This window comes from Vombatus ursinus, unplaced genomic scaffold, assembly GCF_900497805.2.
Source record: "Vombatus ursinus unplaced genomic scaffold, bare-nosed wombat genome assembly UNPS02014786.1, whole genome shotgun sequence".
In the NCBI taxonomy this organism is placed as follows: Eukaryota; Metazoa; Chordata; class Mammalia; order Diprotodontia; family Vombatidae; genus Vombatus; species Vombatus ursinus.
Window position 1 is genome coordinate 46811602 of NW_020954564.1, and position 22185 is coordinate 46833786.

The following is a 22185-nucleotide window of genomic DNA, read 5'->3' on the forward strand; positions in this document are numbered from 1 at the left end:
TAGTAAGTGTCTGAGGCTGGATTTGAACTCAGGAAGATGAGTCTTCCCAACTCCAGACCTTACACCTTGGGCACTGTGGCGCCACCTAGCTGATTGCCCTTAACATTCTTTAATACGTGACCATTATCTAGATACAGAGTGATAGTGAGAACACAGTCGGAACTGGTTGAGAGACAGGGAACTGCTCAGAAGTCATCCTATTCCAGAAAGTTTTATATGAATTGATACAACGTAAGTAGAACCAAAAACAAAACAAAACAAAACAAAACAACAACAACAACAACATATACAGTAATGTCAATTTGAATTAAAAGAAAAAAGAACTTTATAATTATAATCAACAATCTTGGCCACAATAAAAGGTGAAAAAATACATTTCCCTTTATTCTTTGCAGAAATGCAGAATTACAGACATAGAAAACCCTGTATATACTGTTAGAATTGGTTGATATATTGGTTACTTATATAGAATGGCTCCCCCCACCCCGTTCCTTTTTTTATTTTTTGTTACCATGGCTTACTGGATAGAGGAGGGGTACTTGGAAATAAAGGTGTTGTAAAAATAACACAGCAATAACAATTTTTTAAAAAGTCATCTATAGTTTTTGTGTCAGCAGCACATATACCAAAATTGTAACAATAAGAGATGATTAGCACGGCCCCTGTGCAAGAATGATATGCATATTTGTGAAAAAAATTTTTTTAAATTTAAAATTTTTTTTTAAATTAAAAAAAAAAAATTTTAAAAACTTTAAAAGTCATCTATGGGTTTAACGAGCAATGCTTCTTTCCAGATCCCCTCTCCTCACCATTGAGCTAAAATCCCTTCTGGTACAGTTAGGAATTTTCTCCTAAAGGTCTCAGTAATATATTATATATAATATATAATATATCACTAGCTAGCTAGGCCTCCAGTCTTAGCATATTCGTTAGCATTATTCACACTGGTTAAATTATCATATCAGCTCCTTGCCACTTTCAGTTTCTAGGCATGAAACCTAGGTGCATTTTCACTGGATAGCAGAAGGTAGTTAAAAGGTACCAGTCCCAGGCAGGTCAAGCTTATTCAGTCTACAGAATGGACCCAAGCCTGTAGTACAAGTCCTTGTTTTGACACTTGCTAGCTTTGTGACCTTGAGCAGGTCATTTCTTTCACTAAGCCTTAGTTTTTTCATCTGTATAATGAGGAGGTAGGATTAGATGATCTCTGAGGTCTCTTCCAGTTCCAGCATCCTATGTTCTATGTTCTAGAGTTCTCTAGTCTAAGGTTCCTTTGAACTCTTGAACTCTACTAAATTTCTTTCCCTATAGCATCATATTAGTTTAGCAGAATGACCATAACACCACAGCAAATATGCTAGCCACATGATCAATTAAGCAATAAACATTTATTAAGTACTTATTTTATGCAAACACTGGGGATACAAAGACAAAATAAACACCACCAATTTCTAACTTCAAAGAGCTTACATTCTGTGGGAGAAACAAGTACTCCTATAACTAGATTTATATTTCATATAAATACATATGAAATAAATATAAAGTAAATTCAAGGTTAATTATTTTGGAAGAGGAAGTACTTGGGGGTGGGGGTACGAGGGATGGTACAGAATCAGGATGCTTGAGTTGAGCTTTAAAGGAAGAAACGAATTCTAAGATTGATTTTAAAAAGAGTGCATGAAAGTTTGTACAGTAGTAGGAAGACATGAAGTAGACAATAGATGTTCTTGTCTGATGGACCTAATCAATAAACAAGCACATATTAAACACCTACTATGACATCAGGGACTATGCTAAGTGCTGAGGATATAAAATAGAAAGAATGAAATAATCACTACTTGTAAGAAGTTTATATAAAGAATAAACAAGCACATATTAAACACCTACTATGACATCAGGTACTGTGCTAAATGCTGAGGATATAAATAGAAAGAATGAAATAATCACTACTTTTAAGAAGTTTATATAAAGAATAAATAATTAGAACATAAAGTTAAAGATAAATGGTAATTTGAGGGGGAAGGCACCAGCAGTTGGGTAGCATCAGAAAAGAGTTCATGGAGAAGGTGGTGCTTGAATTCCATTTTGAAGGAAGAAAGGGATTCTGTGAGGAGGAGATTAAGAGGAATTACATTCCAGGAATGGGGGATGGCCAGTACAAAGGGATGGAGATAGGACATAAAATGGATAACAAAAAAAAAAAAGGCTAGTTGGGCTGGATCTCAGAATGCAAGGAAGAGACCCACATACAATAAGGCTGGAAAGATAGGTTGGGGTGAGGTTGTAAAGAGGTTTAAAAGATAAGCAGAGTTTATATCTGATCCTCCAAGTAACGGAGCCACTGGAGCTGATAGAATAGGGGAGTGATATAGTCAGATCTGCATCTAAGGAAAATCACTTTGGCAGCACAATGTGTCTGATGGACTGGAGTGGGAAGCAATTTAAGGTAGGGAGGCCAATTAGGAGGCAGTTGCAATAATCTGATCGAGAGGTGATAAAGGTCTGAAGTAAGGCGGTAATAGTGAGTAAAGAGAAAAGGCCCTGATGTGACAGCTTCACGACTATAGAAACGACAAGATTTGGAAACTGATTGGCTATGTGTGGTGAGAGAGAAGGAGTTCAGGAAACATCCACATCCTTATTTCTCCCTTCCCTGCCTGGGGATTCCTGCGCCATGAGGCACCTAAAGAAGCTGCCACGCCATTCATGCTCACTTCTAACTTGGCTCCCATCCTGATTTCTACAGGCTCCATCTCCATTCCAGCTGGATCCGGGCCCCTGTGGGCCCTCCCACAGATTTTCACCTCTCCTCCCTTCCTTTTGAGCTCCCTTTTGTGTGTGTTTTTTTTTCCCTACAGAATGTAAGCTCCTTGAGGGTGGGGACTGTCTTTCATTTAAGTGCTTAATAAATGCTTTATCTAATATAATCTGATCTTGTACAATTTCAAATTGAAAACCAAAATGCTGGAACCAATTCACAATTCTACCAATGGAGTTATCAATATGATGCCTTCCCACAGCACCCCTTAACATCAACTATTTCGTTTTTTGGTCATTTTTGCCAATCTGTATGTTGAGAGAGGTGAAGTCTCAGAGTTGTTTTAATGGGCATTTCTTTTACTTTTGGTGTTTTGAGCACATAGGTACTTCTATCTTGCAATTTTTCTTGGGCAGCTATATGGTATAGATAGAGTGCTGAGCCTGAGTTCAGGAAGATCTGAATTCAAATCTAGATTGAGACACTTACAATGTGGCCCTGGGCAAGTCACTTAGAACCTCTGTGTGCTTCAGTTTCCTCAACTTTAAAATGGGGATAAAAATAGTACCTATCTCACTTGGATGTTTTAAGGCTCAAACTGATTGTAATGTTTGTAAAAGAACTTAGCACAGTGCAAATGCTTATTCCCTTTTCTTTCTCCCTTCTTATGAATTATGTTCACATCCTTTTGAACAGGTACTTAACGGGAAATTTCTCTTGTTTTATTACTTATCTCCATTCCCTATATATTTGGGATATCAGATTTTGATTGATACTTAATGCAAATATTTTCCCATTTCTCATAATTTTCTCTGCATTAATTTTATTCATGCAAAAGCTTTAAATTTTTTTGTAAAGGGCAAGAACTATGATTTGTATCCCTAGTGCTTAGCACAATACATATTGTAAAAGCTTAAAAATGTTTGTTGACTAAAGTCAAATTTTTCTGTTTTCTCTTTTATGAACTCCTCTATTCCTTAAGGGTCCTCTCATCTTGTCATAGCTATAAAATCTATGTTGTCTCTTTTCTGTTTTATGGTGTGACTATTTATATTCAAGTCACATATACATTTTAAGTTTATTGTGGCATATGGCTTAATAATATGATAATTGATCACATTAATATATCATTATATAACATTAAACAATAAAACACTCTACATGATCTAATTTGTAACAAATTGCTTTTCCTATAAAATGCTTTTCTCAAGCAGTTTAATGTAAACTTTCTCAAAGCAGAAGCTGTTTCTGTTTTGAGTGTCTGCCCCTCCTGTTCCTAACACAGTCTTCTAATATGTACGTGTTTATTAAACCTTTGTTACCCTTTGCTTAGGAAATATTGACTAGACCATCTTTCTAAGGTTCCTCCAAGCACTCTATTCTATGACCCTATAAATAAGGTGATAAAAATACTATCACTTCTCTTTTACAGAAGATTAGACAGTGGTTCATGAAAGGTAAATGAAATGTCCAAGGTCACACAGCTAAAAGTATCACAATTAGGACTCAAATCCAGGGTCACAGCCTCACAGGATTTCTGTCAGGTAAGCAAACGAGCCTGTTAGACCTTTGTTTTGTGCCAGGCATGGTGCAGGGCATTGGGTGTATAATGGAAGTCAAGGTTTTGGAGCTAGAAAGAGAAACAAAAATCAAGAGAAGGAAGTGGCCTGCACACAATGTTGCACAGCAAATTAGAGGCCGAGACAGAGCTAGAAGCTAGAATGCCTGACTTCTAGGCTTCAGTTGCTTGTACTATGCCCTTGGCTTCCTCTTAGTAAATAGTCTTACTAGTGTAAAAATCTATAGGTTATTCATTCAAATGACAATCATAAAGCATCTATTAAGCACCCACTAGATTATTGAAACTTAAGTTAAATACTGGAGATACAAATACAAAAGTATTTGTACCCAAGTACAAAGTACAAAGTATTGTACCCAAGTACAAAGTACAAAGTATTGCCCACAGAGAAGAACATACAAAATGGTGACGAGAGTGCAGGATTCCTGAACTTTTTTTTTTAGTATTTTGATTGTCATATTTCAATATACTTGGTTTCCTTTATACTATATATTTTATTTTATGCGTTCAGAAAAATTGCTCTTGAGAAGGGCTCTCTTCACTTCCCAAGACTGTCAAAGGGATTCATGACACAAAAAAGTCAAGAACCTCTGGCCTAGGGGAATCAGGAAAAGTCTTTTAAAGGAGATGGAATTTGGGCTGCGCCTTAAAGGGGACCAAGGAAATTCAAGAGGTGGGGGTACGAAGAGAAAGCATTCTGGTCAAGTGGGACAGCCTGTGCAAAAGGGCTTGGGGGTGAGGTGGGCCAAGACAGAACATCATGTAGCAAGGAGGGAAGCTTGGCTGGGTTGAAGAGCATGGGAAGGAAAGTAATGGTCAGCTTAGCAAAGTCTGCTGAGAAACCAGAACTTTCCCTAAAGCTGTTCTTGAAACTTCACCAGATAACACTCTAATCGCCAGCTGATAAATAAATTCAGCATACAATGTTTAGAATAAAGCTAACATGGCTTTGTAGTTGCATCACACATACGCACAAGATCATAAACCAGAGTCTATCTGGCTTAACTGATGTACAAATTGCAAGGGAAGAAGCAGCCACTGTATCCCCGAAAGCAGCCCAAAATCGAGATAGGTAAAGAACTCAGAAATACTGTTTTCAGGATAAAAAGAGTAAATATATGCACAAGATTTGGAGTCAGGATCTTTTTTCAAATCTCTTTTCTGCTAATTAACACCTGTGTCACTTGAGCATGTTGCTTCTCCTTTCTGTGCCTCAGTTTCCTCATCTATAAAATGTGGGAACTGAACAAGGGATTACAATGGATTCCTGGCCCTGCCATTCTACATCCTTTAGAGTTCAATTTTTAAGGTAGACCATCTGGTGCACAGTACAGACAGTTCTCCCTTTATGACCTTCTGCATATCTCCACATAAAGTGATTTTTACATAATGTGAATTTGCCTACAGAAGGGAGGAAGGAGGAAGAGAGTGGCTGGCACACAGTTAAACACCAGAGATGGGGGGTGGGGGGTAGGGACAGAGGGTGTGTGTGTGTGTGTGTGTGTGTAAAAGACAGCACTAGACAGAGGAGAAATGACACAGGTGTGGGTAGATGGAGCAAAGGTCTCAAGCCAGTAGTCCCCACCCCCCTTTTCTAGGGGTGGCACTATCTCTGTGTATCAGCTCTTTTGCTTTTCTTTCACTTGGAGTGGCTTTTTTAAAGTTAGGTGTTTTTTTTGTGGAGGGGAGGCGCTATAGAGCACTAAACTGAAGAACAGGAGTGGAGAAAGTGCACAGTCAAGCTAACATAGTTGTTTGTGGGGAATGCAGATTTCTTTCAGAACTCTTTACATAAAGTTGAATTCATATAACAGAACTTTAATGTAAAGCAAGAATTATCTGTAGTTCTACAAGGCTCTTCTGACAACCTCTAAGATCTCTTCCAGTCCTAAATTTTATGATCCTAAAATGTAATTTGGGAGTGAAAAGAGAGATGATGTTAAGAGAAGAGGACCATAAGTTTGCTCTTAAAAGAAAAGTCACATCTCCTTTCTAAACTCCTAACCTGCCATTGAAGGCCTATAATCTGGCCCCTTCATGAACAATATACCTTCTAGATTCACAAGAGGGTCTATAATTTTATCTTTCTCTCTCCTTTCTTTATAAATTGGCTCAGGTCACCCTCTAAACTTAGAGCACACTTCCTCTTTATCCTTTTCTACTAAAATTTATTTTATACTTTAAAAATCCAGCTCGTGTCCTTTTTCCAGGAAGCCTTGCCCTGATCTCCACCCTTTTCTCCTCCCCTAACTCAAGCCAGATGTGAGCTCTCCTTCATCTTATAGCACTATCACATTCCTTCTGGTATACATGTTATAGCCACCCTTAAAAAACTCTAAGGGCAGTAATGGCATCAGTCACATTGCACACAGTAGAAGTTTAATAAATTCTTGTTGAATTGAAAATACTCTATAATATGCCACTTGGTTTCAAATGTTAAAAACTTTCATTTCTACAGTGCTTTTTGATCTGTAAAACAATTTCTTCAATATCTTGTGGAAAAGATACTATAGATATAAAAATATCAGAGATGTCAAAAATGAGCACAGGGGCAGGAACTGACTTCTTATGATCAAATAACTAAAAAGTGGCAAAACCAGGATCTGATCATAGGTCTTCTGGACAGTGTCCACGGATCATCAAAAAGATTTAACTTTGAGAAGCTTCAATCTTTGGATTCTAGTAATTGTCCTATGCCTTTGGAAAGCTCCAGAAAGAATCCAAACGTCATTTATTTGCAGTTTCAGCTGATACCCAAGCACATTTGTGGCTGCTTGTTACTCCTCTTACAGATACAAAAAATGAAACCTGGTTTTCAAGTTTAGGCATTACAGGTTAATTACAGACCTTTAACTGAGATCTTAGTCTTAGTCATCATAGTCATCACAGTCACAGGGAAACTTCACTATATTAAAATGAGTTTTATTGGACTGTTTTCTTGTGCAGAACCACTATTCTATGCTTTATGTTTAAACTTTTTATGCATTGAGATCTCTTTCAGATCTAACAGTACGTGTTTTAACATCATATGCACTGAAAGATAAAATGTTCAATTTGATTAGATGAAATTAAAAAGATTTTGCCCAAACAAAACCAATGCAGCTAAAATTAGAAGGTAAACAGGCAAGCACAGAAGGATATATTCTAAGTTTCTCTTACAAAGGTTTTGTTTCCAAGATACATAAGCAACTTATTCAAATTTATAAAAATAAGAGCCATTCCTCAATATATAAATGGTGAAAGGAGGCAGTGTTCAAAGAAGAAATCCAAGCCAACAACCACAAAAAAAGCTCCAAATCAATAATAATTAGAGAAATGTAAATTAAAGGAACTCTTTAAGTACCACTGACAGACATAAGATCGGCAAAGTTGCAAAAAGAAAAAGAAAAAGGAAAATGATGAATATTGGAGGGACTACCGGAAAACAGGCACATTATTAATTCACTGCTAGTGGAGCTGTGAAATGGTCCAGCTATTCTAGAAAGCAATCTGAAATTAGGCTCTCAAAGTTACTAAAATGTCCATATTCTTTTATCCAGCAATACCCAAAAAGATCAAAGGAAAAGGACCTATATGTTCAAAAATATTTATAGTAGTTTCTTTTTAGTGGTAAAGAACTAGAAATTAAGGGGGTGTCTATCAATTGGGGAATGACTGAAAAAAATTACAAATTATGGTTTATGAATGTGATAAAATACTATTGTGCTGTAAGAAATGATGAAAGGAATAGTTTAAAAAAAAAACTGGGAAGGACTATATGAAGTGATGCAGATTGAAGTAAGCAGAACCAGAAAAATAATGTATATAGTAACAACATTATAAGGACAAGTAAGTTTGAAATACTCAAGAACTCTGGTCAATGAAATGACCAGCCATGATTCCAGAGGACCAATGATGAAACATACTACCCACCTACTTCCTGACAGAAAGGTGATAAATTCAAGGCACAGTATAAGCCATCTATTTTTTGGATGTAGCCAATGGGAGAATTTGCTTTGCTTAACAACCATTTTTATTATAAGGAGTTTGTTTTTTTTTTTTTAAACTCAATGGGGAGGGGAGAGGAGAAAGGAAAAGAAACATTTTTAATTGAAAAAAATTCAAATTTAAAATGAGTAAAAATACTGTTTAAAATCTAATATTCTACTTTGAGTCTATGGGCCTGTTTTGTTGATTGCTGTTAATTTGTAACATCTCCTTTTGATACACCCTTGTAGATAAGTGATTCCTGAATACTGAATGAGTCCACCATGTTTATTTTATGTAGTCAAAACTATGCCTAAAACACAAATGCTCTCAACAACCTTAAGTGGTCTCTGTATCCTAATAATGGAGAATTCCCTACTTCATGAAACAGCTCATACCAAACTGTTAAGAATCTTGTTCTTCCTGTCAGGTAAAAATCTGTTTTCATCCCATTGTCACAAACCTTCCCCTGCTAGGGCAAAGGGGTCTACTTCTTCCTCTTCTGCATCATAACATTACAGATAAATGAAGGCAACTATCATGAAACTCCCCAAGTCTTTTCTTCTCTAAGCTAAATATCCCTATTCTCATCAACCAATCTTTGTTTGGCATGACTTCATATCCTCTTCAGATATGCTTCAAGTCTAACATCCTTCCTAAAGGTGGCCACTGTGTAATTTTACATTCTTGTATATATCCTCCCTCTTCCACTAAAACCTTCCAATGTCTCACCATGGTATGGAATGACAATGGACTCTCACAGGCTGTCAGAGAAGCATAGCCTCTGACAGGTTATACATCAAGATGGAAAAGCTTTAAGGATAGGCCTGGTTACAAATCATGTTTTTCATTTAAAGACCGGCCTAGTTGATAGGTAGCTCACATGATGAAAAATACTATACACCTCCAGAGAGAGAACTGATGAACTCTGAGTGCAGACTGAAGCATACTTATTTTCACTTTATTTTTTCTTTCCTTTTTTCCAGGCAACATGGCTAATATGGAAATGTTTTACATGACCTCATATGTACAATTGATGTCACACTGCTTGCCTTGACTTGGAACTCAAGATTTTAAAAAATGTTAAAAAAATATTTAAATGTAATTGGGGGGAAAATGAAAAAAAAAAAAAGATGAGTTGCTCATCACCACAGAATCTGTCACCAGGAGATGATGGGGCTGGGGGTGAGGAGCGAGGGGGCAGCAACTCATGGAAAAACTTGTGAAATTAATTTTATAGATGAGAAAATTGAGGTTCGGAAGATTGGGAATTGACCACGGTGTCAAACAGAGGCAGTAAATAAAAAAGCTGACAGCTGAACCCAGTATTCTGGCTCCAAAATCCAATGCTCTTTCTACTATACCACATTGCCTCCAAGGTGTCTTGAATGTGGGAAAAGACAAACTGTATTGTTTCAAGAACAAGCGTTATCCTTCTCCAAACATCTCTGGATTATAAAAGGATGGGGGACAATCTTCTATGCAACTTACCAATGACTTGGATGCAGGGACAAATGACATGACTATCAAATGTGTAGATGACACAAAGCCAAGATAAACAGCCAACACACTGATCGACAGAACGAAAAATCCCAAAAGATTTTTACAATCCAACCAAAAAACAATAACCTCCCGCTCCTTGTCCCATTGTATTAGATACAATGTTAAGAGGTAGATAGGACTTTAGAACATGGAATGTTAGAGCTGGACGAGGCACTGGAAATCACCCTACCCTCTCAGTTTACACAGGAAGACACTAAAGTCCAAAGAGGTAGGAAGTAATTTCCTCAAGAACACCAAGTGACTGACTTAAGGTGCCAGGACAAAAGTCTCCTGAAGCTCATGCAAGGTAGAGGTCATTTCACTAACTCCAGGGGGAAACATTTGTTAATTGGGATCCTTGCTTAACAGTAGAGGGCAGCATTCTACAAACTGACAAGAAAAGGGATGGGCAGAGAAAGGCTAAAAAGAAAAATGAGGTAACATTTGCAAAGATAAAACAGAACTCACAGGATCTGGGCTGCCTGAGAATCCTTGGCTGCAGAAGGAATACAAATTTATCTACATTAGAGATTCAGGGACTCTTACTGTGGTTCTGTTAGTAAAACAGAAAACCAGAAACCTAGAAGTATACATGAATCTATAAATAAACTGGTTTCAGAGGCTAAATCAAAATGTTAAGAGCTGGAAGCTAATAATCCAAAAGATCATCTACTCCAACCCCTTTATTTTTCAGAGGGGGAAACTAAGTGCAGAAGGAGAAATGACTTGTTCAAGGTCATATAGCAAACTGTGGCAGTACAAGACTAGCTGAGATTTATGTAGCAATTTATATGTTATCAACCTATGTTAAGATAAGATTAAAAGAGTAAAAGTGACATAAAAATTATGGAAAGATTAGCAAGATTTAGAAGGGAGAGTACAGAATAGATAAACCGATTTATATCTTTTCCACTAAAGTAAAAATTTATAAGCCTGTCACACTAACATGCTATTGGTGGAGTTGTGGATTGGTTAATTATCAATCTGTATGTGCTTAGCACTATGCTAGGTGCAAGGGATACAAAGACAAAAGTGAAATTACTCCAGTCCATAAGGAGTTTATAATCCAGTTGTAGGGAGATAACACGTACCTAACCAGGATGCTAATCTCTACTTCTGGTTTTATGTCTTAAGCATCTCTGTCACTATAATAGTTTTTTATAGCAGGGTTTCTTTTTTGTTTATTTGCTCATTATTCCAATCCACTTCTTGACTTTGGACTTTATGCTAGTACCAGACTCTGGATACTTATGGAGGAAATTACTCTGCTGATCCTATCTGCTTTCTTGGGGTACTGAGTATCATGTTTTCAAAGCTCAGGCTAGGGATTGGCAAGCTTTCAATATTCCCAAAGTGGCCACATCCTGGGGAAAGTTTGATTACTACCCCTCCTCCACCTAGCTCCAAAACATCTGCAAACAAAACCTCAAAGAAAAACACAGCTTAGGTAGAGGTTTAACTAGAATTCCTAAAAGAGATGTAGCAAGAGTGGGGGAAAAAAAGTTTTCTACATGAAATGACAGTGCTGGAAGGGAAAAATGGAAAAGAAAGGAGAAGAAGGAAAGAATTAGAAAGAAAATTAACAACTTGGCAAAAGAGGCACAAAACCTTGCCTAAGCAAAAAACTCCCTAAAAATTAGAATGTACCACATTGAAGCCAATTACTCCAAAAGACAACAAGAAATATTTTTTTTAAAAAGTCAAGAATGAAAATGTAAGATATCTCATAGCAAAAACAGCTGATCTAGCAAACAGATCAAGGAAAAAAAAATTAAGAATTACTAAACTATAAGAAACAATGACAAAAAAAAAACCTAAACATTTTAATTCAAGAAACCATAAAAGAAAATTGCCCATATCTCTTAGAATCAGAGGACAAAGTACAAATAGAAAGAATCTAAAGAAATCCCCAAATGAAAACTGCTAGGAACATTATACCCAAAATCCAGAGATTCCACATAAAAGAAAAAAAAATTATACGAACATCCAGAAAGGAGATCAAGTACCAGGGAACTAGAGTCATGATCACACAAGATCTGGCAGCTTCTGTGATAAACAAAAGAAGAGGTCGGAATAAAATATTTCAAAAGGCAAAAGATAAAAGCTTGGAGTGTAATGCTACCAGTGGCAGGGGAGAAGTAGAGTGGGAAATAGATGTTTAGTGAAATAGAGAACTTCCATGCAAAAGACCAGAAACTCTGAAGTATAAACACAGGAGTCATAAGAAACATAAAAAAGTAAATATGAACAATCATAAGGGACTAAGTAAGGATAAACTACTTACATTCTAATATGGGGAGATGATAGCTGTGTCCCCTCAGAACTCTATCATCATGAGGGGATAGAGAGTGAATCTAATTATACAGAAAGTCTGGGAGTGGTTATATGATGTTTTGATGACCTTAACAGAAGAATAGAAGAAAGGGAGGAGGTTGTAAAGAAAGACACTAGAAAGGCAAAAGAAAGAGGAGGAGAATGGGTAAAATTATCTCACATAATCAGTGTGCACAAGTAGAACTTTATGTAAGAAGGAAAGAAGTATGGAAAGCAGGTGACATTTTAACCTTACTCTTATGTGAACTGGTGAAAGCAGAGAAGAAAATACACATATACACAGTTGGGCACAGAAAAATCATTCAATAAGGAAATAGGGTAAAGAGGAAAAGGGAAAGGAGAGAATAAGAGGAAAGACAGATTGAAGGAGGGATTAGGCCTAAGCAAAACAGACCATAAGAATACACAAAAATATTCATAGCAGTTCTTTTTTGCAGTGGCAAGGAATTGGAAATTGAGGGAATGTCCATCAATTGGAGGATGGCTAGACAATTATTGTACATGAATGTGATGTAATACTATTGTTCTATAAGAAATGATGAAAGGGGGGCAGGTAGGTGGTGCAATGGCTAGAGCACCGGCCCTTAAGTCAGGAGGACCTGTGTTCAAATCCAGCCTCAGATCAAACACTTGACACTTACTAGCTGTGTGACCCTGGGCAAGTCATTTAACCCCAATTGCCTTAAAAAAAAAAAAAAAAAAGAAAGAAAGAAATGGTTTTAAAGAAATATTGAAAGACTTATATAAACTGATACAAAGTGAGCAGAACCAGAAAAAAAAATTTATACAATACAGTAAAGTCAAATAACTTTGAAAGACTTAGGAATTCTGAACAATGCAGTGAAGAACTATGACTCCTGGGGATTTGTGATGAAAAATCCTATGCACCTCCTGATAAAAAAAAGTGATGACTTCAAAGTACAAATTGAGACATTTTTTGTTTGGACATGTCCAATACAGGAATTTGTTTTGCTTGACTAGCCATCCATGTTTGTAATAGGGGTTTTGTTTTCCTTTTTTTTTTTTTTTTCCTACCAGGAGAGGTAGGAATGGGAGTGGGGTGGAAAGAGGACAGATTCTTGTTGATTAAAAAAAATAATTAAAAAAAGAAAGAAAAAATTTATAGGGGTCTACAGGAAAAAGATAAGTAACTATCCTCCCAAATACCACCACTTAAAAATTTTAAGCAGGAAGAAAGAGACTTGGGGAGACAAAATTAAACAAAGTATGTTAGAGCTAGATGGGGGTTTAAAGATCATCAAGAACGAACTCTTCATTTACAGACATACCTCATTTTATTGAGTTTCACTTTACTGAACTTTGAAAATATTGTGTTTTTTACAAATTGAAGGTTTTGTGGCAACCTTGCACAAAGCAAATCTATCAGCACCATTTTTCCAATCACATGTACTCACTTCATGTCTCTGTGTCACATTTTGGTAATTCTCACAGTATTTCAAACCTTTTCATTATTACTGTATCTGTGATGGTGATCTGTGATCTTTCATGTTACAACTGTAAATGTTTTGAAGCACCATGAACAGAACTCATATAAAATGAGGAACTTAATAAATTCATGTGTTCTGATTGCTCCAACAACTGGCTGTTCCCCCTCTCCTCTGGCCTCCCTATTCTCTGGGTCACAACAATTGAAATTTGGCCAATTAATAACTCTACAATGGCATCAAAGTGTTGCAAAGACTTGAATTCCTAATCTAGGATTTTTCCTGCCATTCCACAATACCATTTATTCAATTAGTATAGAATATTACAGGGGAACAAATGTAACAATGGTATTTTTTTTTTAGTGAGGCAATCGGGGTTAAGTGACTTGCCCAGGGTCACACAGCTAGTAAGTGTCACATGTCTGAGCCATTATTTGAACTCAGGTTCTCCTGACTCCAAGGCTGGAGCTCTATTTACTGCACTACCTAGCTGCCCCAATAATGGTATTTTAAACCATTTCCTTGTCTTTTCCATGTTCCACAGATAAAGAGATTTCTTGTCATTTTGTTTTTTTACTTCTAATTAGATCAAAACCTTGATCAAAATGTTTTCGGTCTGATTATGAAAACCTGAGTTAACTTTTATTGCTGTCTGGCTCCTACAGAAAAACAGATTTGGTGAATGGACAAAGATGACAAATCAGCAAGTTACAAAGAGTGGATATGACTTTCTACCAATTTGTGACTGTTTATCCATTCTGATTAGCAGTAACATATATGTACATATGTGTGCATACTCACATATTTGCTGAGGGGATCAAGAATGAATGTATACAAAGTGCTTTGTAAACCTTAAAGTACCATATGCCAGTTATTGTTATTACATATATTAGCTGTGTTACTTTAAGCTTCAGTTCCTCAAATGTAAATAAGGAATAATAATCTTTGCAGTTAGGAAATATTTATCAAGCCAGGAACTATGCTAAAACTGAGGATAAAGAATAAAAGAAAGGTTTTAAAAGATAAGTAAGTAAGCAGTAAGTAGGCACAGTGGACAGAAAGTGGTAGGAAGACTCATTTTCCCAAGTTCAAATTCGGCCTCAGTCATTTAATAGCTGTGTGATACTGGGCAAGTTACTTAATCTTGTTTCCCTCAGTTCCCTCATCTGTAAAATGATCTGGAGAAGGAAATGTCAAACCCACTCCATAATCTTTGCCAAGAAAACCCCAAATGGGGTCACGAAGAGTCAGACAGGACTGAAATGAACAGACAAAAACAAAAAGACAATATCTGCCCTCAAGGAGCTCACAGTCTAATGAAGGAATCGGCATGTAAACAACAATGTAAAAACAAGCCGTATACGGGATAAATTGGAGATAATCAACAGAGAGAAAACACTACAATTAAAGGCCAGGGGAGGGGGGGCTGGGAAAGGTTTCCTGTCAAAGGAAGGGTTTTGACAGGGACTTGAAGGAAGGCATGGAAGCCTGGGGATGAGGAAGAAGAGAATTTCAGGCATGAAGGATATTTAAGAAAAATATTCACAGAATTCGAAGATGGAGTGTCTTGTTCCAAGAATAGCAAGAAAGATAGTGCCGCTTGATGGCAGAGTACTTTTTTTGGTGGAGAAGCAGTGCTAAGGTAAAAGAAGACTGGAAAGATGAGAGTGGGGCAGGTTATGAAAGGCTCTGAACATCAGAGGATTAAATTTTTTATCTTGTATGTGACTGGGAGACACTGTAGTTTATTAAGTAGAGGGGTTACATGACTTACACTCTGGGAAGATCACTTTGACAGCTAAGTGGAAGATCGACTGGAATAGAGAGGGATTTGTGGCAGGTAGAGTCAGAGGAGAGAAGAGGGCACATTAGAGTTGTTATAAACGTAAAATCAATAGGCCTTTGCAACACATTGTATGTAGCAGGATGAACGAATGAGGAGTTGAGGATAACACCCAAGGTTTGAGCTTAGGGGATTGGGAGAATGGTGGTACCCTCAACAATAATGGGCACATAAAGAAGGGAGGGTTTGGTGGGAAAGATAATGAGTTCAGTTTTTAACATGTTGAGTTTAAGATGTCTAAAGGCCATCCAATTCAAAATGTCTAAGGGGCAGTTGGAGATGTGAGCCTGGAGGTCAGCATAGAGGTTAAAATTGGATAAGAAGATATGAAAATCACCACCATAGAGATGATAATTAAATCTATGGAAGTTGATGAGATCATCAAATGAAATACTGTAGAGGGAGAAGAGAAGACACAGGACTGAGCCCTGTGAGACACAAAGAAACTGGAGTGTTCAGATAATTAGGAGAACAAACAGGAGAGAAACACTGTCATGAAAATCTAGAGAGAAGATAGTATCAAAAAAGAGAATGATCAACAGTGTCAAAAGGCCACAGAGAGGTCAACAAGGATAAAGACTGAGAAAAAGCCAGAAGATTCGACAGTTAAGAAATAATTAGTAACTATGGAGAGAACAGCTTCAGTTAAATGGTCTAGAAACCAGACTGAAAAGAGTTAAGAAAATAGTGAGAGGAAAGGAAGTAAAGGCACTAACTTTAGATGGCCTTCTCAAGAAGTATAGCCACAAAAGGGAAGAGACATGTGGGATGATCTTTACAGGTGATGGTTGAAGTATGTGAGGAATTTCTGACAATAGAAGGGATCTGGACATGTTTTTAGGCAGTAGGAAAGCAGCCAATACAAAGGGATAGATGAAAGACTAGTGAGAAGTAGGGAAGATAGAAGAAAAAATCTGGAGAAAACAGGCTAAAATGAGATCATTGTGCACATAGAAGGGCCACTTAATTATGTGAGGCAAGGGTGATCAAACAGATAGTGGCAGAAGGCATCTGAGTAATAATGTGAGGTGAGGCAAGTAGAAAGGGAAGTACAAGTTAAACTGCCTCAATTTTTTCCAGTGAAATATAAGGCAAGATTCTCAGCTGAGAGGGTCAGGGAAAGGGATACTGTGGGAGGTTTAAAAAAGGGATGAAGAGGTTTAGAAAAGCTGTTGGATAAGTGGGATAATGAATCAATCAGGTTCCTAAAAAAGGACTGCCTTGCTACAGTGAGGGCCCACTTGAGGTTATATAATGCAAGCCTGTAGTGGACCCAATAAGCATGGTTTCATGACTTTCTCTAGCTTTGTTTAGCAGCATGTGTGCAAGAGCCAAGGCAGCAGATAATGGGAGTGATCCAAGACTGAGGCTTGTCAGGAAAAGTTCTATGATAATATAAGGATGCAACAGACTCAAGAAATGAGGATAGTATAGAACTGAATTTGTTCACCAAAGGATCAAGATGGAGAAGAGTAATACGTAGCTAGTGCAGGGGTGATGGCATGGAAAAGAACTGAGGGGGTCTGGGATTGTAATGCAGAGGAGGAGATGGAATGACATATGATCAGATCAGAAAATTTCGGAGTTCATGAACATGGAAGCAGTGCATTTGTGGGTGATGGTAAGATCAAGGGTACAATGATCTCTGTGTAGCTGAGGTGTGGTGGAGGAGTTGGTCATATGAAATGAGTAAGATGAGAAACTGTGAGGTTAGGGTGTTTGAAAGAGTCTCAATAGCATAAGGGCAGGAATTGGGGAGGAGAGACTATGAGCCAGAAAATTAATTCATTGGAGAAAGAAGGGTAGAATCCTGGAGGACAATGGACAAAAGCTATCAGAATTTTGTTTGGGTAGTATACGTGATAAGTAAACATTAAAAAAAAAAGTTATGAGTGATGGTGGTAGAGGGAGAACCTGGAAGTGACAGTAGGGAGTAAAAAATTACCAAATTCTCCCACTTCTACCAGTGAGTCAGAGAATGAAAGTGCAGCCAGTACTGGAAAGGGAGGCCAGGGAGGCTGTTTCATCAGAAGAGAGCCAGGTCTCAATAAGAGTCAGAATACAAAAGGAGTAGGAAAGGTAAAGATTTAAGATGAAAGCAAGTTTGATGTCTATGAAGAAGGTATTCCATAGAGGATAAAAGAAATGGTTGGTAGCTTTAGAATGGGACATGGGGGAGGGAGGGATTGAGGGAAATGGGAATAAGAGATTGAGCAATGGGGGACAGGCACATGTTTTGAATAAGGATCACTGGAGGTTCAAAATCACTAGGGTGGAGAGGGCATAAGGTGGGAGTTTGTTAATCATTAAAGAGTTTAGGCAGATTTTCATTGTCCCAACTCCCAACCTCACAGGGCTACTGCAGAAAAATTATTTTGTAGACCTTAAAGCGCGCGCACACATACACGTTACATATAACCAATATATAGCAATAGTAAAAATACTAAATGGACTATATATGTATATGTACGTATATATGAACATTAAGATTTACAAAGTCTTTTACATATATTACCAAGCAAGCTAAGTTTATCTTTTTTCTAAAAGACAAGGAAGCTGTCCCCTAGACTTGATTGCCCCAGAGGTTAAGGCTCAGGTGACAACAAAAAGAGTCTTTTCAACATGAAATCAGCACCTTTCAAACTTGGTGGATGGATGCCCAAACTGTTTGAGTTACTATACCTTCTTGTCCTGCTGACCAGACACATTTCTGTGTTGAGTCAACACTCCAGCACTCCCTCCATCTCCTTCTAACCAAATTAAGTGCTGTGTAATGTATTCTAGATAAGTATCCATTATTACATGCTATAGCTATCTCCTTTTGTTAACTGCTAAGTGTTAGTAAGTGTGTCATTTTGTTCTAATCTGAACTACCAGACTAGCTTGTCTTACTACATTATCTACCTAGAGCAGGTCAATGATTAAAAAGAAAGATCTCATATACAGCCAGAAGTTTATAGCAACAATATTTGTATTAGCAAGAACAGGAAACAAAATAGATGCTCATTGATCGCAGAATGGCTTAAGTAAGTTGTGGTACATGAATGTAATGTAATATTACTTCAATGTAAGAAATGACAAGTTTGATGAATACAGAGAAGCACTGCAAGATTTATATGAAATTATGCAAAGTAACCAGAAGCAGTAAAACAATAATGGAACGTAAATGAGAAGAACAGTGGCAACCAAACAATGGAAATTAAATGCTGTAAAATTAAAGTGAATAAACTTGGTCTCAAAACAGAGAGATGAGAATATAATTCTCTCCTTTCATTTCAGAAGCGGGGAACTATGGGTATTGCATTGCAAATAATATCAGCCTTTTTGATGTAATTAGTTTCGCTAATTTTTTTTCCCTTTTTGTTCTTTGGTATAAGAGATGGCTCTTTCAGAGGGAAAAAGGAGGATGAAAGAATACACTGTGGAAATATAGGTGATATATTAAAAAATTAATAAGAATTTATTTTTTGAAAAAGCAACCTGCCTGTGCTCACACATTATTAAATTTCACCCATGTCTCTCATCTCTAGGTCCAGTACTCTTTCCATAACAGCCACAAGAGTTCTAATACTTCAAAAGACTCATGACTTCATTAGTGTGATTGCTCCAGCTCCTTCCATAGACAAAGATCTCAAATTCTCCACACCTCTGGAGACAATTCATCATGAGTTACTGTAACCAAAAAAGCCGATCACTCAAAGCCATCATTCTGGTGACGAGCTTCACTGTACTTATATAAGGCTGCCTTGGATGACAGATTTCATTCTTTCATCAAGTCCTTAAAGCTTTATAGCTTGGTAGGATGGAAGAGAGAGCTTAGACTATATTTGCCATAGCTTTTGAGAATCCACATTCACTTCCACCGGTTTAGAGCTGGAAGAGATGGCAAATCACCTGTAAAATGAGATTTGTCATTGTTTTTCATGCATTTCAGTCATGTCTGACACTTTGTGACCTCATTTAGGGTTTTCTTGGCAAAGATACTGGAGTGGATTGCCATTTCCTTCTCCAGCTCATTTTATAGGTGAGAAAAGTGAGGTAAACAGGGTTAAGTGACTTGCTCAGGGTCACACAACTAGTAAGTGTCTTAAACTGGATTTGAACTCAGGTTTTCCTAACTACAGGCTCTGTGCTCTATCCACTGCACCATCTACCCGCTCCAATTAAATGAGAAGGGTTGGACAAATTAAGGAAATTGAGCCCCAGAGAGAGGAACTCACTTGCCCAAGGTCATACAACTAATAAGTGGCAGAGCCAGGATTTGAATACAGATCTTCTGAATCTAATCTGGGGCTCTTTCCACTATAAAATGCTACCAATTCAACTCTTCCATTTTATATGTGGAAACCAAGGACCAGCACATTGGCAAATCCAGGCTGCCTTCAAATTGTAGAGGATTTACCATTCTGGAAATGCAAACCTGAAGGGCACTATCTTTAAGACAATTTCCTTTTCAAAAACACACAAAATATTTCCTTCATAAGTAATTAGAGGATGTTACATCGAAGCTCCTGGTCTGAGACTCATCATTGGTCAGTCCCCATGAGTTGCTCCAGATCTGTCACATTACATTAGCACATTTCCTTTTCACTGCTGCCAATGGAAAGAACAGTCTTCAATGGGCCTGTATCATTCATTTGTCTTGCTCCAGTTATTCTCTGATGTGTTCTCTTTGGCAAGAGCCTGGTCATTTTATAACTTCCACATGTTAGAATTAAATCTTGACATTCTGAGATATATTTAGTTTCTCCACCAAATTCCTCCTTTACTTCATGGTGTGAAGGCAAGTCCTGGCTTCTGAGAAACAGGTTCTTGCAACCTACGTAAGAATGGCTTTGAAGATGAGCTTGGCAATGGATTCTGTATTGATCATTTGGATACTAGCCTAACTAAGTGTAGAGTGGCTCAGCACAGTGTGTTCAATGAGTATGGAACTCTGGAATCAGGAGATCTGGATTCAAATCCTGTTACATCATGGATAATCCCTTAACGTCTTATAACCTTGGTTTCCTCACAAATAAAATGGAGATTATAATATCTATCTCACAGGGTTGTTGGGAGGAAGGTGCTATGCAAAACTCTGATACATAAATTTGAGTTGATTTTATTAGCACACAGTTGGCCAAGTAAGCTTTTTTTTTATTACAACCACTTATGAAAACTAAGTAGTGGAGGAACTGGGATCTGTATTGGTGGAAAGAAGACCCACGCAGACAAAACTCTGGGTTCATAAATAGTTACAGTATAATTATACAGTTTACAGATTCACAGAAGTCTCTTCCAGGTTACCCTGGGTTCTCAATGGTTATGCCAGCAGAATACAAATGCTATTAAGTCTTACCAAACTGGAAAACTTTTGATTACGTATAAAAAAAAGGCTCATTCCTAGAAGATTGGCTTCTCAGTTTATGAAATTTTTTTGGTCAAAGTAACTGGTGAAGAACTTTATCTAAAGGAATATAGGATTTAGAATCTGTGCAGGCAGAATGAGCATCCTACAATGAAGAATTAACAAGTTTATTTTTTTAAGTAGCAGAAAATATTACTTAAAGTTCACCCAAGGTCACTCCACTGAGTGCTAAAAAAAAAAACTTGAACCCATGTCTTTTTCAAATAACATACCCCAATACTTATCAAGTAAAAAATAAAGTGTCAAACAATTAGTAATGAAGCAATAGCTAATAATACTTCAAAAGCTCCACAATCTCCTTCATAAGAATACTCTTCCTCCTATGATATAGATCATAACCCTTATATGATATCTCATTCTATGTAATTCTCATCCATATCTTTCCATAGAACTTCCACAAAGGATTCAACCAACATACTGCAGACTTTTCTGCATATCTTTAAACATCATTTGGATGTCAATGAAGCACCAGGATTGTGATCCCTTTATTTTCTGAACACTCTTTTACTTGACTTTTACACGTGTCCTTGTTGGTAATGGAATGCAGTGTATTTATACATAACATGTCTATCCATTGCTATTTCGGTACTTTCAGTTTTTATTCTTATTCAATGGTATTCTATTACTTGTAACTATATAGAGCAGAGGCTCCCAAACTTATTTGGCCTGCCACCCATTTAAAAAAAAAATTTACTCAGCACCCCCCTGGAAATCTACTTTCTTTAACCTTTTAATTTTTTTGTGTGTCATTCCAAAAAATAGAAAATGGTTTTTAAAAATGACACATATTAAATTTAATAATTTATTATAAATTATAAATTATTATAAATAAAACAATTTATTATAAATTCCTGCATTGAAATTTTGATAATCAGGTGCAATATTGCATCATGTAACCATATAGTATCATATTGGACTTCCCAACAAAGCATGACACACTCTTGCCAACACCTGCTTGTTAAGACCTGTTGGTGGACTTGACCACCCATCAATTATAACTTGCATTTTGTGTGTTTATCTGGAAGATAATGTAATCACTACGACTTTAACTCTGTTACACAACAGATGAAACATGTACGAATGGTTTTTCAAAATTTTCTTCTCTTCTCTTTTTTCCTTATGCTTCCACCCCCTCTTGCTTTTATTCAACACCCCTCAGTTGCACCAGAGGCTACTACTACCCCCCTGAATCCTTTCAGTGCTCCCCAGGGGGCAATATTGCCCACTTTGGGAACCCATCAATACAGTATCATTTGGAATCACTGAATGTACAACTCCAAAATTAAATCCAGCATGTTCTCATCCTCT

At 37.1% G+C, this 22185-nt stretch overlaps 1 non-coding gene across 1 annotated transcript; it reads left to right on the forward strand.

Moving 5' to 3' along the window:
• The first annotated feature begins 601 nt into the window (after positions 1–601).
• LOC114047408 lies at positions 602–704 on the forward strand. Its single transcript, XR_003569596.1, has one exon. It is a non-coding gene; the product is annotated as a U6 spliceosomal RNA (small nuclear RNA).
• Positions 705–22185: the final 21481 nt, after the last annotated feature.